Consider the following 15,059-nt stretch of genomic DNA (forward strand, 5'->3'; position numbering starts at 1 on the left):
CCTCCTCGCCTCCTCCTCACCCCATGCGCGCCCCTTCCCTGAGGGCCGACTCTCCGCCCGATTTCCTGCGCGACGATTGGTCTCCCTGCCGTTGCCCCTGGAAGCGCGCGGGTCCGGCGTTTTGACTGTGTTTTTGCTTTTCCTTCGCGACATTTTTCTCCTAGCGAATATTACGCGCTGAGCTTATATTACAACGTGCAAGCGCTATGCCGTGCTGTTGCGCGTACAACTGCAGCAAGCGGCCTGAAGATGGCTACGCGGTATTCATGATACCTGAAGGCAAGCGTGGCGGCTTACGCAAGAAGCAGTGGCTTCACAACATTGGCCGAAATGACTTTATTCCTGCAAAGAACAGCGTTGTTTGCGAGGTAAGTCGCCTTTCTAACTGCCCGTAATACCACCTCACCTGCGGTGATGCTCCCGTCTTTTACGTGTATCTTGTTAATCAACGTTCTTGTTCGTGCGCGAAAATAAATCGTCCCGCAGACCATGCTCTCATTTTCCTTACTGATACATTTTTTGTGATGCCTAATCAAAATACCAGCTTTATATCCCCTACTACATACTAGAACGAAATTTTGGTGTCAAGTATATTATTACATTATCGAGAGGCGTTTGTCTTGCCTAAAGTTATAGAATGCACTCTCTCGTAGGTATACCGAGTACATTCTTAAGCTTCCTTGACGCCAGTGCCTAATAATGTTCGACGAATTGCGGTGGATGAATGGTTGTCCGCGCTCCTTGATCGCATTGAATGTGCGCAACTGTTTTATTCAGTGAACAGTACTAGAGTGCAAAAGCCACTTTCACACTTATAAGACAATCCTATGGACTAAAGATGCGCTCATGACTAATTTATTGTAAGCGGGTGTATGCTAAGTAAGACCTACTGCACGCAAGTATGCACAAGCAAAGAAACACATTTCGAAGCAGTTCGTGTTTAGCCTAGTTAGAGTGTTAGCTCTGTTGTTGTTATCAGCGGATATATAAGTGCCCCTGGCTTCTTTTGTCGTCATTAAAGTTGAAAGTTGAACTTCTTTCCTGTCGTCTCTATCCTTTTTCCTGTGAACGTCTTTTTAGCGCATAGCCTTCCAAATATGAATATTGTTGTGAGGTTTATCTTTAAGTATAGCAAGCTACCATAATGCGTTTACACTTGCCCTTAGTTTTCCGTCTATCGTGCAAAGATTGGATTTTACTGCAGTTAAATAATTAACACTAATTAATTCTGGTCGATAAGTAGCACAGCTCATTTGCAGTCAGCCTAAGCTTTCGAAGTATATGACTTGATGCTATAAAGCAAAGGGTGGTTTTGATTGCATATAGCTCTCTAACGCTAATTAATAGGGATCGCTAACTAATTCAGAGCATTTGCATTCATCCTCAGCTATTCAACGGTATATGAATTGATCGTCTAGCTTAAAGTTTGGTTTGTACAAATTGAATTAATTAACGCAGATTAATGCGGATCGCTAACTAGCACAGTGCCATTACACTTGGCCTAGGCTTTCCAATGGTATATGACTCGATGCTTCAGCACAAATTTGAGTTTTAATCCTACTTTACTAAATAACAATTAATTTGGCCCAGTAATTGATCAAAATGAATGTATAATTAACGAATTATCCAAACTCCAAGTCGATCACGTGACATATGCTATGCTTAGAAAGATAGCTTGACAGTAGCGAAATAGACTAAGTCCCGCTTTGAACTTCTCTGATCTTGAAGCTCAAAGCACCAGCCTGGGTTTTTTTTCCAAATTTTTAGCGCGGTCACAGAGTTCATGCTCAAAAAACGAACACAGAAAAAAGTCAGAGGCAGTACTAGATCAGGTGCACAAAGTAAAACACCTTACCATGTGATTTAAAAAGTATCTGCAGTACAGGACTCGCCTGAAAGCTTTGTTTACATCAGTACTATCCATAAAAGAGTTCTAAGAAGAAACCAATCTCTTTATAACGTTACTTTCGGCATTCTCAGTGTATCTCTCGAAATTTTTTAAATATTTTGTGCACTCCTGGAGCGCAGACCTGGCCCAGAAAGACGCCCTTCACTCACTACTGCGGCCAGCCGGCGGGCGCCAAGGAGAAAAAGCGTGCCGCGCGCAGAGCTTGCAGCCGCCGCGCGAGGAGAATCGAGGAGGAAAGCACGGCGCGGAGGAGAGTGTCACTACTTTCAAATTATCAAGGGGCTTTAGATTCGTACTGTGGCATTACTCCCCCTCTCTGAAGGGCAACGACTCGAAGCCAGAGCAATGAGAAGCAGGAAGAGAAGGGACGCCGCATGTGTCTGGCGGCAGGTGCAGACGCGCCTCAAGCGCTAGCGGGCGTGGTAGGATTTCATCCCTGCGACATGGACGACTTCAGAGGCCGGCTGTCTAGAAGAGCAAACTGTTTTCTTGGGGGAGAACTTCATAGTTCCCATCACTGACTTGGTGGAGTACCTCGTAGGGGCCAAAATATCGGCACAGAGGCCTTTCGGCGCGCCCACGCATGCGGATTAGGTTCCAAACCCAGACTTGTTTCTCCGGGCTAGTAACTAACAGCTCTATGGCGGAGGCTATAGCGGCGAGCGTCGTGGGCTATCTGGTGTTGGATCCGCTGTCGAGCGAGTTGGCGTCGGCGTGACGAAGTGGGCAGCACCCATAACAGATGAGGTAGTACGGGTCGAAAGCAACATTCCGTCCAGCGTGGTTGTGGCTTCGCGACCATGCACTAAACGAAATGGAGTGAAGCGCGTCGTTTCTTGTAGAGCAGTATTATATGTGAATGTAACGTAAAGGAGTATGGCGTCCCAGTTCCGGTAGTCTGCGTCAACATAGATGGAAATTATGTCGGCGATCGTCTTGTTGAGCCGTTCGGTGAGTCCGTTCACTTAAGTGTGGTAAGCGATTGTTTTGCGGTGACTTGTGCCGCTAAGGCGCATAACCTGCTGCGTAAGGGCCGAGGTAAATGCCGCTCCGCTGTCAGTTACAACGATGATGGGTGCACCGTGACAAAGTACAATGTTCTGAACGAAAAAGTTCGCAATTTCGTCAGCGGTACCACGAGGGAGATCTTTAGTTTCACGGTACCCACTGGGGTAGTCGGTGGCGACCACAATGTAGCGGTTACAGAGCGAAGACTTCGGAAATGGGCCAAGTAACTCGATGCCGATTTGGTGGAAGGGGGCTTGTGGCGGGTCAATAGGCGGCAGTAGTCCGGCTGGCTTAGTCGGCGGCGTCTTGCGACGTTGGCACTCGCGGCAAGTTCTGACGTAACGCTGGACAAGTGGAGCAACCCTGGGCTAGCAGTACTTTTGGCGTATCCGCGCCAAAGTGCGGGAAAAACCAAGGTGGCCAAAAGATGGGTCATCATTGCACGCCTGCAAGACTTCGTCCCGCAAGGCCGCAGGTACGGTGACCAGATATACAGCTTCCGTCGTGAGGTAGTTTTTCGTATACAGAACACCATCGCGCAAACAGAATGACGACAGCCCACGTGAGAAGATTCGAGGGGCGGCTTAGCGCTTCCTTCAAGATACTCAATGAGAGACCGTAGTTCACTGTCGTCTCTTTGTTGTTGAGTGAGGACGGACTTGGAGATGGTGCCGAGAAAAACAGAATCGGCTTCGGGATCAACTCGGTTGTCCTCGCTGGAGCACGAGACAGACAGTCGGCATCACTGTGCTTCCTGCCGGACTTCTAAATGATGGTGACATCGAACTCACGAAGGCCAAGCGTACAAGCCGCCCCGAGGGATCTTTGAGGTTCGCCAGCCAACACAGCGAATGGTGATCACTGACGGCTCTAAAAGGGCGGCCGTATAAATACGGGCGAAATTTGGCCCTGCCCACACAATCGCTAGGCATTCTTTTTCAGTGGTGGAATAGTTCACCTCCGAGCGTGACAAGCTGCGGCTTGCGCATGCCATTACGCGATAGAGACGATCCTGAAACTGTACAAGGACCGCACCGAGGTGGTTTTTGCTGGCGTCTGTGTGCAGTTCAGTGTCGGCTGACTCGTCGAAGTGGCCAAGGATGGGCATGCTTTGGAGATGAGTGCGGAGGTCTTGTTGCTCCTGGCCCCAGAAGAACAGTTCGGCATCTTTCGTGAGGCGGGAGAGGGGCTCAGCGATCTGAGAGAAATCCTGCACAAACCGCCGATAATAGGCACAGAGACCCAGAAAGCGGCGCACACTTCGCTTATCGGTTGGCACTGGATAAGCAGCGACGGCGGCTGTCTTATCGGGGTCAGGGCTAATTCCCTCAGCGCTCACGATGTGGCCCAGAATCTTCATCTCCCGGAAAGCGAAGTGACACTTTTCGGCTTGAGGGAAAGACCGTCCGAACGAATTGCTGCGAACACAGCGCGCAGGCGCCTCAGGCGCTCTTCGAACGCGGCGAACAAGTTAACAACGTCATCCAGGTACACGAGGCAGGACTAGCATTTTAGACCGGCAAGCACGGCGTCCATCAACCGCTGGAAGGTGGCAGGAGCCCAGAATAGGCAGCAGGAGAGCACCCAGAATTCGGACCGACCAGCAGGTGTAATAAAGGCGGTCTTTTCCCGGTCGCGTTCATCCACCTCGATTTCCCAATAGCCACTGCGTAAATCTGCGACGGGAAGTACTTGGAGTGGTATAGCCGGTCCTGAGAGTCATCAATGCGTGGCAGAGGACAAACCTCTTTTTTAGAGCGCAGCTCTTTGGCGTCCGTTCCTGGGTTTCGCGTCGGCGTCGGCGTCGGCGTCGGCCTCGTAACCAGCTCCGCCCCCAATGTTACGCTTTTCAATTGGTCGAAATGCTCGTGACGTCACAGTGCGCGAATTTCAAATGGGGCCAATTGTACTTTGGCTAGTAACCATGCAACCAATGAAAGGGATCGTATAGTGATGCTGCAACTAAGTTGGACTGAGTTTAGTTAATTGCTTAATTAATCAATTAGCCTAATTAATATACAGGAGAATGAAGAGGTCAGAAGAAAAGAAAAGAAAGAAAGACGCGCGCCGCAGCGACAACAGCGTCCGCGGAAGGAGACGCTGCTGAAAAAAAAGATAAGTACGAAGCCGCGTTCCCTCCACCACCACGCACTTCCCCATTCAGTAAGACGTTGCTCGTTTCATATACGTTGTGTCGAACATCCTAGACAGTTCCAACAATTGACAGGTTAATGACAGAACACGATGGATAGAAATGCAATAATATAATTATGAAATAGCCTAATTAACCTTTCTAGTTAGAGCGCATAAATCAATAAAACCGAGAACGAAATTGGTCGAGTTGGGGAATCGAACCAGGGTCTCCGGAGTGCGATACGAGCACGCTAGCCACTCCGTGAACAAAGGCGCGTCTAGCTAATACGGCGTCTTCGTTCACTCCCATCTTCCCCCTTTCCCTTACGGTGAGGTGCAGGTGTCCACCCAGATATGCGAGAGAGAGAGATACATTTCCTTTCCTCAAAAAATAAATTTACCGTCCAGCAAGGCGTACAGCCGAATTGGCGATGGCGTTCTGTGGACTCCCTGGCAGCGTTGCAAGACGCTGTCGCGTTCCACTCTTACAGGCGAAGCTTAACATGTTAACCACACATCAGTAACACACGCAGACAGCCAATGGACGCGTCATTCGCTGGCAGCGCTTAATTCATCATTCACAACCACATCCTTAACGTACGCTCCCTTGCCGCACATGCCAAGGACGTACACCACGATCACATTCTGCGCCATTCCTCTGTACTTTGCTTTGCTGAAACCTGGATGGATCCCGAAGAGCCTCTCGAAATCATACATTTCCTATACTGCTGTGGTGCTCGCAGAGACCACAACAGAGCGGCGGGAGTCGCTATCTACTTGCGCACAGGTCTCTCTGCAATACCAGTCGAAATGTTTGGCACGTCACATGAAGTTGGCGAACTGTGCGCCGCAAAGTTGCCCAACGGCTTGCTGGTAGTAGCTGCCTACTTCGCCCCTACCGCACTCACGAAAGACGTCGTGCACTTCCTGCAACTCGCATTAACCGTCCATCGATCCACACCGATGTTAGTAGTGGGGGACTTTAATGTTGACATAAAGACAAACAGCAATTTCCTAACACTTATGCGGGAGAACATCCCGTTCCTCTCGCTCGTAACGCGTCCCACGGCTGTGACAACCTCGCGAGGCACTTGTATAGATCTCGTCTTTGAGAATCAAGCATTGGTGTACCAAGTCGAACATATATCAGTCTATTTCTCCGACCACAAAGCTTCCTTCATGACTGTCAAGAACTGTTAGTGGAGTCTTTGTTAAAGGAATACGTGTGAAAAATAAAAAAAAATTCTGTGATAGCGCATACATGTGTTGCTCGATTTCTTTGCCTCAATCTATCGAAAAGGTGAAACAGCTTATTTGCTGCGCTCAAATTTCGCATTAGGAAGTAACGTAATCGTCGGTAATTTTTTGGTGACATTGTTTAGATGCCTGTAGTCAACACAGAGCCGTACGTTTCCATCTTTCTTCGCCCCTAGAACAACTGGCGATGCCCACGGGCTCGTCGACGGCTGTATCACGTCGTCCTCGAGTATTTTTTGAACTTGTCGGCGAATGGCATCACGTTCCTTCGCAGAGGTCCGATAAGGCGGTTGGCATAATGGTCGCTGGTTTGCGTTAACTATAATGCGGTGCTTTGTGAGCGGAGTCCGCCTAACCTTGGAGGTCGAGGCAGAACAGTCGCGGAAAGATTCGATGATGCTCTCCAAGCAGCGTTTATGATGAGATGGGAGGTTCGGGTTGACGTCGGTTTTTATGGGAGTGGTCGGTTCCTCAAATGATGCCGGTATTTTGGACAACGCGTGCTGTCCCGCGAATTCACTAAGTTCTTCGAAATACGCAGTAGCTGTCCTGCCAGGCAAACACTGAGGTTCAGAACCAAAATTGGTCCCCAAAAGTTCGGTTCGCCCGCTGTTCAATTCAATAATTCCATGACCTACACAAATTTGTGGAGTCAGGAGCAGCGAGATGTTGGTTTCAGCGATACCACGAGTGCTGGGGCTGTTATCGCACTCTACGGTAAAAAACATGCTGGCTCTTGACTAGATCAGTACGAGGGACTTTCAATAAATATTTCCTCTGACCCACTTCACGTTGAAGGAGAGCAACGAAACTGTGCAGATTAATTATTCCTTGTCTACATAGGTGCCACCCAGGGACAGACACTTCTCCCATTTTTTTTATGCAACTGTAAGCACCTCGCTTGTAGAAGTCGACAGGTTGCTCCAAAAGTCATGTTGTGACTTCAGAAATCAGTCTCATCATCGGGGAAATGCTTGCCCTTAAAATATAACTTGATTGTTGTAAAGAGGCAGACGTCCGATGGTGCGAGGTCGGGTGAATAAGGGGGGTTCGGTAGAATTTAAAAGCCGCAGCAGCGTGCTTCCTACTGGGCAACATGTGAATTGTGAACTGGGGCATTGTCTTGCAGAAGGTGGACACCTTTGTTGAGCATGCCACGTTTCTTGCTTTTGATGGCCTCCGGCAATTTCCGCAGCAGTGAAGCATAGTATTCCCTAGTAATTGTGGCACCCTTTGCTAGGAAATCCATCAAGACTATTCCATGCTGGTACCAAAAGACTGAGCATTACCTTGCCCGCCGAGGGCTGGGCGTGTGCCTTCTTTGGAGGCCGTGAGTCCAAGTGCTTTAATTGCACCGACTGGACTTTAGTCTACGAACCATAGTGACGGACCCAGCTTTCATCCTGTGTAATCGGTGTGTTGAAAAAGTCCTCCTGGTTTCCATGGCGCATGGTCAAAAGAGCCTGAGAGCGTTCGACTCGTTTCTGCTTTTAGAAAGGTGTTGGCAGCCGGGGAACCCAGGGAGCGGATACCTTACGCATATGAAGATGATCCTGAACGTTTTTTGCCATAGACCCCTCACTAATCTCGACATTTTGGGCTAGATCTCAAACGGTTACGCGGCGATTTATCAAAATGGCGGCCTCCACTTGCTGAATGATGTGTTCATCGATAGTAGAGTGGGGTCGTCCGGCAATCGGAGCCGTTTCCACCGAAGTCCGACCACATTTCATTTGATGATGCCAGTTCTTCACTACATCATATGATGGGGAATCCTTCCCATAAACCTCTTTTATCTCATCGAACGTCTCCCTTGGAGTGCGGCCTTTCATGTACAGGAAGTTTATGACTGCTCTGTATTCCAATGCATTCATTATCCCATCTCGCGCCACTTCAGCACCTGTAAAAGAAAGACCGTTATTAGTTCACAGTTGCAGATTGGCATGTGACCTATAGTGACTTATGTCATTACACGCTCAGTTTCAGCTTCCTGCAATAAATAGAAGTGAATCAGGGGAAATCTCTATTGAACGCCCCTCGTACCTGGTCGTCACAGACTCCTGAAATGAATCCAAACCGAGTATGAGGTTCTTGGAGCACTCGGGTAACACAGCAAAGCAACCAGGGAAAGTAACACTGCGGATAAGGATTAGCGAAGTGCAGACACCGATCGGAGTTACAACATGGCCACCGGCTGTCCGGATCTGCGGCCCAGACCAAGGGGTGAGAACCTTCCTCAGGGCCATGGCTAACCGAGTGCTGATCACACAAAAATCGGCGCTGGTATCCACGAGTGCGGTAACGTCGTGGTTATCGGCCGATACCGGAAATTGGGCGGAAACCAGTCGGTTGCTTGGCGTCGTTGGGATCGTCGGGTCAGGTCGCCATTGGTCCGAGTGTCGCGGCGACTCTTCAGGTGGAGGCTCTTGACTCAGTCCAGTAGCGGCGGCCCTACCCCCTGAGGACGCCGTCTTCAGTTTTCCCGATGAGGGGACGCACCTCTGAACTGGCCAGAAGACGACGGGCGGCCGGGCGAAGAGAACCGCCTTGGGGATGGCGATCGGGACTGGCGTCGCTGCGAGGTCGAGGACTGCATGTTATCAGCCAGGTGCAGCTCGATATCCCGTGGTCTTTCACCGTAGCGCGGTAGGGGTGCGCCAGGTGAAAACCCCCTTAAACACATTTTGCAGTAGGGGCAGTTGCTGAGGATGTGGCCGGGCTCCTCGCAGTGGTAACAGAGCGACCGATTGTTTCGCGCACGCCACACGTGCGCTTTGCTCATGGGGGGCCTCGACTCCTTCGGCACGGAGGATCCCTGTCCGCTACTAGTCGAATTTCACTGCTATACCTGGCTTGGACTCCCACTGGCCTTCTTAAACCCTTGAAATCCTGTTGCCCTAGGAGATCACCAGCTGTTGCTTGTATCATTTTCACTTTAGTACTACACCCTCCAGGGCAAAACTACTGGATTCTGTATATTCAAGAAATTTGTGTGACATGCAAGTGGCTTGCAGCATGAAGAATAGGTGTAAATATTGCCTAGTGAATTTCTGTTGCCACAACGACAGCTGGAGCCAGCTATTATTTCGTGGAGCAGCACAATGGCCTTCATTTTTAAAGTGATGAACTCTTCAGCATTTTGTTTCAAACGTGAGTGCAAAGGGAAGGCATTTTATGTTGCATGAAAAGAAAGAAACTACAAGCACACTGAACTTTTCAAGAATGCCCCATGGACATTACAAAACCCTGCCATTCTTGCTTTATCTTTGCCAGCTAACAAAATCCAGAAATCTGCAAATACTTTGGTTGATAAAGACAATCTGCCATGCACTCATTTGAGCACAGTAGATTTTCGCTTCAGCCAAACTTAAGTACATCAGTATCTGAATATATTAGGCAAAAGTGAATGCAATGAAGATTTGCAGAGTATTCCAGTAAATCAGTGCTTCATACAGAAGGTTATGGAAAGAAATGCGAGCTTATGAGCTTCGTATGCACGTACATGAGCTTGCCCAATCTATGCACATAACAGAGAAGTTTGCCTTGAAAAGATATTTACCCCGGCACGTTACAGCTCTTCTGCGCCAGGTAGCATATTACAAAAGGAGTCTGCATAGATAGGGCAATGAGTAATGTCAAAGTAGTTGAATACAGAACTTACTAGCCAGGCCATAGATCTCAGAGCTTCAAATATTTGTGCATAATACTATATGGCAGATACAACTAGCAAAGCAATAGAGAGAGACAGAAAGTTCTGTAATTAAATGAAAAACAATATTTTGCTGGAATTTAAAAACACTGACCTGTTGCTCATCATGGGCAAGGACACAAGGCGGAAAGACGAAAGGAAACAGGTACAAAAAATTGTTAAGGTTTGGAAAACAATTACAACCTTACATATATTTTTAATAAATGATGTAGCCATTAATTTTGCTTGGTTTTATAGAGTTAGCATCACAAAGTAGCGCAGGCTATGCGGGACGCCTCACTTGAGGACTCCGGATAGTTCGACCCCCAGGTTCTTTAAGTGTGCAGCCATTGCACATTACCTGAGCCTGTAGCGTTCCGTCTCTATCGCAATGCAACCATCATGGCTGGAATCGAACCTCCGTCTTTGGGCTCAGCAGCCGAGCACCATAACCACTCTGCCAATGCGAAGGATAACATTTGGGGTGACATGCATCACAGTGGTGACTAACGGGTTTGACAAAGTTTACTTTAGACAGAGTACACATTGGTGAGAAGGTTTGAGTTTTGTCTAGTCTATCAATGCCACTAATGAGATATAAAAATTCATTAAGGGTATATGCTGCTTATGGCAGGCTAAGGGACCTAAAAGAAAGCAATGTGTACATAAATTAGGCAAGAAGAGCCTGCTGTCAGCGACCACTCCACCCGAAAGGACAGTCAGCTTTTAAAAAAGCATGCCCTGCCCATGTCCACTCATGATTTCGGCTGAGATTTTAATTCGCATTTTTAACCAACCCATGCAGCTCTCTCGCCATCTCTTAGCACTAACGCTACGATTTTTCTTTCAGTGGTTCACTACACTGTTCTCAATTTTAAGCCTTTTATAGTGTACAACACTTTGCCTGACAGCTTTGCAGAGGCAAAGAAGTTTAATTTTTTTATTTTTGAGCATACTGCAAGGTGCTGCTCGTAACTTCTGCATGCCGGCCTAAAGTATAACACCCCATTCTTATTCTCCCAACTATTTCTCTCAAATGCTCTATATCTGTGCATGACCTGCCTAAGATGTACTCCGTTATCACTTCTAGTACCTCACTGCCTATCGTAAAATGTTCATCCCTTTTCAGACTGTTGAACATTCCTTCAGCTCTCTTCATTTCTACACTAAGTATTTATGTCCTCAATCATGAAGTACAATTCCTCACCGCTTATACTATGGCAACCAATAACACGAAATGAAATGTACTAAGCTTCATATGTCTGCGTTTCCCAAATCAACCCACTGCAAGACAGAGCGGGTCACCTCATCTCGCATCGTCACATCCCATTCACTGTAGGTGCGTTCTGCAAAGTAACCAACCGTTGATTTTAGACCACCGCTGCCAAAATTGCCATTGTGACTAGATTCATACGCTAGGACATAAGAATTTGCTTTCTGCAATCCTCATCACAAACATACTCACTAAGCCTTCTCGTCACGGAAGGATGTGGAGTTTATCCCTCATCAGTGTCAACTCGTGAACACATGCAGTGCAGCATATTACTATTTCTGCTCGACATATGGATAAAGCAGAGAGAGGTTACTCAGTTTGTTGTCTCATCGGTGACAAGTTTTCGCTCGTCAGCTGTCTGCCAAGGCCTGTCTGGGCAACTGCCCGAAGTCTCGTCGGTGTCACTCGTTAGAAAGCCTTTCACTCGTCTGTGAGTGTGACCGGAGACTCCCGCTGACGAAAAAGATCCCTCTTCCACTGAGAGTCGCTCTAAGTTGCTTTTTTGTAAATCATGTAAATAGCCTGTATAAAGTTTTTCCTTCTTTTCTTCTTAACCATGTCTCCGACTTCCTCGTCCCCTCCTGCGGCCAGACCATGCTGCCCCGATCCTAGTAACTGGTTGCCAGCGGTGAGATAGAAGCTGCGTCCCAACAACTTAATTGCTCGAGATGTCTAAGTCATGTCACCGGCTCCAACGGACCACGGCAGCTGCGTGATTGACAGCATCAGCTACGCTTCTGCAGACCGGGATATGGACACTTCACCGGCTCCAACGGACCCCGGCAGCAACGGGACTGACGGTGTCAGCTATACCTCAGCAGGGTGAGTGCCCGATGTTTGTCATTCGTTTCGCAAGACCGCAATAGCACAGGAAGCTGCTAGTAGTGGGTTTTTGTGTTTTATGGGAAATGAAAATATGGCGGTTTTTTGTTTTTTCTTTTGTTCGCTTCAAGCTGACGCTTTGTGTTTTAGCAGGTATTAGCGGCACGAGGTGTGTTCCGCGATGGGGAAGTTCAAAATAGAGGACCTCCTGCCTTCCAGGCTATGTAAAGGAATTAGTGCAGTGTGTTGTTGAGCTGTGCGAAAATGCTGGCTCCTACAAGGAAGCAGCACTGCACTCAAGAGTGGAGGTGCCACCTACACTATCCAGTCATCTTGAGCCTGGCAACAAAGAAGCCCTTGTGAGAGAGCACAAAATGCGCTTACACACCTAAATGACTCGAGGCTGGTGTTTTTTTTATGTCGGATGGTAAGGGTCTTTGTGTATTCTGGTATTGCCTTGTTTCTGCTGAACAGATCACAGTGAATTGAAAGATGTTTCACTTTTGCTAGATTCGGACTCTTTATTACTATGTAAAGGCAGCCGTCACGAGTCCAGGTATCCGGTGTAAGTGCCACATCCTGCTGGAAATTCTTTACGAATCCTGTGGACAACGCAGCTTGGGAGAACAAGTCTATTTCCCCTGCCAAGTTGTCCGTAAATCCACCAAGCGAACTGCCTGTGGGCAGTATACCTGTGTGAGCTGAAAACTAAAAACAAATAAAAATGTTCCTGTTTCACTTCAGCATATTAAATGCACCAATAAGAACCAGTAGCAAAACCGGTAAGTTGACTTGAGGATTACTGCGTGCCACATCTGGCCAAAACTGGTTATTTCGCAGTACCTACTCATTCAGGTTCCTTTGCCGAGTTTGGAATGGGCAGTAATGCTTCAGCTTGATGTATTCCAATTTCAGTATGTGCTGGTTCAGGCAATAGAATTCAAAGAGTGGGTGCTTGGTGATGCACATATCATCCTCGGCTGCTTTTTGCACATCTTATTGCTCTCTGCAACAGACTTGTTCCCTTTCTGTTGGCATATTGCTGCAGTGGTGACCACAGCTGCATCTGTGGAGTTGAAAGAGCTGTAATTCACATTTCAAAGGCTAGCTGTGAATAAAAGTTTTCAGGTTACCAAGATAAATGGCTTCTTGTATGCATGCATGTTTTGGACGAAAAACTCATCAGACATCCTGAGTGTACTTTATGTTGAGTTGATGAAAAAATGAATTAGCACTGCTCTGAATGAAAACGCGCGGTAGGCGGCCCGAGAGCGAGTATTCGGCGGTAAATTGCATGTTGTAAAGATTGCATGTAAAACGCTATGCATGTCCACATTACAATTCAGCGGGTTGCTTTGCAATATTGAATTTTACAGAATGGTTTGCAATTGTACTTTGCATGTGCAGGCGTCGGCTTTCAAGGCAGTTGTACAAGCAGCGTTTCCTCTATCCGTGCTGCGGCCGCACGTCCACACGTAGCGTAAGCGATTTGAAGGCCATGGGGGCTGAAATGCAGCAGCTGATCTCGACAAACACTACCGGCAAAGTTTTTCTGGGCAAGTTTGGGCGTGGCACAAGCTGTTGTAGCATCGAGCTGTCAAACGGCAGCAGTATTCCGCCTATTTTGACCCTCGGCGCGCAAAAACATGCAGCCCCCTAAACGCTGTGGTGAACACCTTCAAACTGCGTCGGACGTCACAGAACGACGAACGCCTGAGTCGTAATAATTGTTTATCTGTCTCAACTCCGCATGTTAAACCGTTTACTAACGCGTGAAATATCGTTATTTTATCTTTCCAGTAATTCTACGTTGAGCACACGTGAGAAAAAGCTTACCATGTAGCTGGCCCCGACTGCCTGACCGGCGCACCTGCTTCCTCCTGTTGCTCGTCCTCGCTTGACGCACATGGCTCGTAGCCGTAAGCACATATTTGTTTTCGGCGGGTGAAAATATTCCTCGTCGTCAGTGCTGCACTCGTCGCTGGTAAAGCCCCTATCGCTGGTGAAAGGACTCGAGCAGTACGGCGTCACGCTTCGAGTAACCGCGACCGACTGGGATGGATTGGCTCAGATTGGCCCGGACTGGGCGTCGGACGAGGGTGATGTGACGTCACGCTCTCCACCTCCCGCTGGCCGCGGCAGCTTCGCGCACGCTCGTAAAACGTCGGAAATAAAACCATCCACTGAGAAATATGCGAAGTGACGACTACATTTCGGCGTAATCACATACCGAGAATTCATTTTCAGGTTTTTTGTTGAACTTTCAGATTTTGCTTCAGTATCCCTTTAAGGTCTACAACTGCTTCATAGGAGGTGTAGATCTATTGAATTACTTGGTGGAGCTATGCAAGTTTGGAATCAAATCTCAAAGATGATACATGTAACTTTTTTATCATACACTTACGATGAGTACACTGAATGCCTGGCTTCTGTACGGCCGCCACTTCTGACAGCCTCAGTAAGCAGAATGTGAACCTCCGACACTTCCAGGCCGGTATAGCTCAATACCTCATTGCAGTCGGCGAAAAGCCAGTTGGAAGACTATCCTCATTTGGAATACCAGCTTCCATAAAACGCAGTGTGTGCGAGCTCACCCGACGACGAAGTGCGCAAGGATGGAGTCAGCCACATGCCAGTATGGGGCACCAACAGGCTAAGGTGCAGGCATTGCCCTCCAAGGAGGAACTTTTTTGGTTGGTTTGGTTTATGGGGTTTAACGTCCCAAAGCGACTAAGGCTATGAGAGACGCCGTAGTGGAGGGCTCCGGGGATTTCGACCACCTTGGGTTCTTTAACGTGCACTGACATCGCACAGTACACGGGCCTCTAGAATTTCTCCTCCAAAGAAATTCTAGCCGCCGCGGCCGGGATCGAACCCGCGTCTTTTGGGTCAGCAGCCGAGCACCATAGCTGCTGAGCCACCGCGGCGGCTGAACTTTTTTCGTTCATTTATTGTGGTAAGTGCAATGT

At 48.1% G+C, this 15,059-nt stretch overlaps 1 pseudogene; it reads right to left on the reverse strand.

Annotated features, from left to right (window-relative positions):
- Nucleotides 1–12,634: 12,634 nt before the first annotated feature.
- LOC149360055 (P2X purinoceptor 7-like) lies at nucleotides 12,635–14,721 on the reverse strand (annotated as a pseudogene).
- Between the last annotated feature and the right edge of the window lie 338 nt (nucleotides 14,722–15,059).

Source organism: Amblyomma mixtum, chromosome 2 (assembly GCF_055824585.1).
Source record: "Amblyomma mixtum isolate Tamu chromosome 2, ASM5582458v1, whole genome shotgun sequence".
NCBI lineage: Eukaryota > Metazoa > Arthropoda > Arachnida > Ixodida > Ixodidae > Amblyomma > Amblyomma mixtum.